We start from the raw sequence: 2,990 nt of genomic DNA, 5'->3' as shown, positions 1-2,990 counted from the left end.
TGTTTTCAAAATCAATTTTTTTCAAGTTTTCAAAGCTTTTCAAAACCAAATCTTTTTCAAATCATATCTTTTCAATCAAATGTTTTCAAAATCAATTTCTTTCCTTTTTCAAAGATACTTACCAACAATTAATGAGTTGATTGAACATTTTTTGCCTTTTCTATTAAGAAAGGTTTTATGTTTGAATCTTATCTTTTCTTATTAGGCAAGTCATTAATATTTTTTTTTAAATTCATATCTTTTCAAATTGTTTTCAAAACATATCTTTTACAATTGTTTTCAAATCATATCTTCTCAATCACATTTTTTTTACCATAACTTTTCAATCAAATCTTTTTAACCTCATCTTTTTCAAAATAGTTTTCAATCAAATCTTTTTGATTTCTAATTTCAAAATCTTTTTCAAAAATCACTTGATTTCTTTTCCACTTTCAATTTTCGAAAATCAATTAAGTGTTTTTCAAAATGTTTTCAAAATCTTTTGATTGAATTTTCGAAAATTCTCTTCCCTCCTTCTCACATCCTTCTATTTATGGAGTACTACTCCTTCTTAATGCACAATTCGAAATCTAACTAATCAAGTTCGAATTCTTCTACCTTCTTTTCTTCTATTTTTCTTCTCCTCTGACACTTCAAGGAATCTCTGTACTGTGACATAGAGGATTCCACATTTCTCTTGTTCTCTTCTCTTTCATATGAGCAGGAGCATAGACAAAGGCATTCTTGTTGAAGCTGACCCTGAACCCGAGAGAACCCTGAAGAGAAAGCTAAGAGAAGCCAAGGCACAACTCTCTTTAGAGGACCTGACCGAATTCTTCAAAGAAGAAGAACACATGGCAGCCGAAAACAATAACAATGCCAACAATGCAAGGAAGGTGCTGGGTGACTTCACTGCACCTACTCCTGATTTTTATGGGAGAAGCATCTCTATCCCTGCCATTGGAGCAAACAACTTTGAGCTTAAGCCTCAATTAGTTTCTCTAATGCAACAGAATTGCAAGTTCCATGGACTTCCAATGGAAGATCCTCATCAGTTCTTAGCTGAATTCTTGCAAATCTGTGACACAGTCAAGACTAATGGGGTTAACCCTGAGGTCTACAGACTGATGCTATTCCCTTTTGCTGTAAGAGACAGAGCTAGAATATGGTTGGATTCTCAACCTAAAGAGAGCCTGGACTCTTGGGAAAAGCTAGTCAATGCCTTCTTGGCAAAGTTCTTTCCACCACAAAGATGGAGTAAGCTTAGAGTGGAAGTCCAAACCTTCAGACAGAAGGATGGAGAATCCCTCTATGAAGCTTGGGAAAGATACAAACAATTAATCAGAAGATGTCCCTCAGACATGCTTTCTGAATGGAGCATCATAGGTATTTTCTATGATGGTCTCTCTGAACTATCTAAAGATGTCCTTGGATAGCTCTGCTGGAGGATCTCTTCATCTGAAGAAGACGCCTGCAGAAGCTCAAGAATTGATTGAAATGGTTGCAAATAACCAATTCATGTACACTTCTGAAAGGAATCCTGTGAACAATGGGACTAGTCAGAAGAAAGGAGTTCTTGAGATTGACACTCTGAATGCCATATTGGCTCAGAACAAGATATTGACTCAACAAGTCAATTTGATTTCTCAAAGTCTGTCTGGAATGCAAAATGCACATGGCAGTACTAAGGAAGCTTCATCTGAGGAAGAAGCTTATGATCCTGAGAACCCTTCAATGGAAGAGGTGAATTACCTAGGAGAACCCTATGGAAACACCTATAATTCTTCAGGGAGAAATCACCCAAATCTCTCATGGAAGAATCAAGAGAGACCTCAACAAGGTTTCAATAACAATAATGGTGGAAGAAACAGGTTTAGCAATAGCAAGCCTTTTCCATCATCTTCTCAGCAACAGACAGAGAGTTCTAAGCAGAATACTTTTGACTTAGCAACAATGGTCTCTGATCTAATAAAGACCACTCAAAGTTTCATGAATGAAACAAGGTCCTCCATCAGAAATTTGGAAGGACAAGTGGGTCAGCTGAGCAAGAAAGTTACTGAACTCCCTCCTAGCACTCTCCCAAGTAATACAGAAGAAAATCCAAAAGGAGAGTGCAAAGCCATAGACATGGCCGAACATGGAGAGGAAAGAGAGGAAGAAGACGCCACTGAGAAAGACCCCAGTGGGCGTGCACCACTCTCCTCTGAGTTCCTCAATGAGGAACAATGGGAATTTGAGGCTCAAAATGAGACCATAGAGATTCCATTGGACTTACTTCTGCTATTCATGAGCTCTGATGAGTATTCTTCCTCTGAAGAGGATGAGTATGTCACTGAAGAGCAAGTTGCTAAATACCTTGGAGCAATCATGAAACTAAATGACAAGTTATTTGGAAATGAGACTTGGGAGGATGAACCTCCCTTGCTCACCAAAGAACTGGATGACTTGTCTAGGCAGAAACTGCCTCAAAAGAGGCAGGATCCTGGAAAGTTTTCTATACCTTGTACCATAGGCACCATGACCTTCAAGAAGGCCTTGTGTGACTTAGGGTCAAGTGTGAACCTCATGCCCCTCTCTGTAATGGAGAAATTAGGGATCTTAGAGGTGCAAGCTGCAAGAATCTCATTAGAGATGGCAGACAACTCAAGAAAACAAGCCTATGGACTTGTAGAGGATGTTCTGGTTAAAGTTGAAGACCAGTACATTCCTACTGATTTCATAGTCCTAGAGACTGGGAAGTGCATGGATGAATCCATCATCCTTGGCAGACCCTTCCTAGCCACAGCAAAGGCTGTAATTGATGTTGACAGAGGAGAGTTAATCATTCAAGTGAATGAAAAATCCTTGGTGTTTAAGGCCCAAGGATATCCCTCTGTCATCATGGAGAGGAAGCATGAAGAGCTCCTCTCAAAACAGAGCCAAACAGAGCCCCCACAGTCAAACTCTAAGTTTGGTGTTGGGAGGCTACAACCAAACTCTAAGTTTGGTATTGAAACCCCACATTCAAACTC

The 2,990-nt window shown here is 39.0% G+C and overlaps 1 non-coding gene across 1 annotated transcript; it reads right to left on the bottom strand.

Annotated features, from left to right (window-relative positions):
• Positions 1-1,238: 1,238 nt before the first annotated feature.
• Positions 1,239-1,346, bottom strand: LOC130942578 (small nucleolar RNA R71). Its single transcript, XR_009071145.1, has one exon. It is a non-coding gene; the product is annotated as a small nucleolar RNA R71 (small nucleolar RNA).
• Between the last annotated feature and the right edge of the window lie 1,644 nt (positions 1,347-2,990).

This window comes from Arachis stenosperma, chromosome 7 (assembly GCF_014773155.1).
Source record: "Arachis stenosperma cultivar V10309 chromosome 7, arast.V10309.gnm1.PFL2, whole genome shotgun sequence".
NCBI lineage: Eukaryota > Viridiplantae > Streptophyta > Magnoliopsida > Fabales > Fabaceae > Arachis > Arachis stenosperma.
The sequence above is the reverse complement of the archived record's forward strand: the minus strand, read 5'-3'. Positions and strand labels throughout refer to the sequence as shown.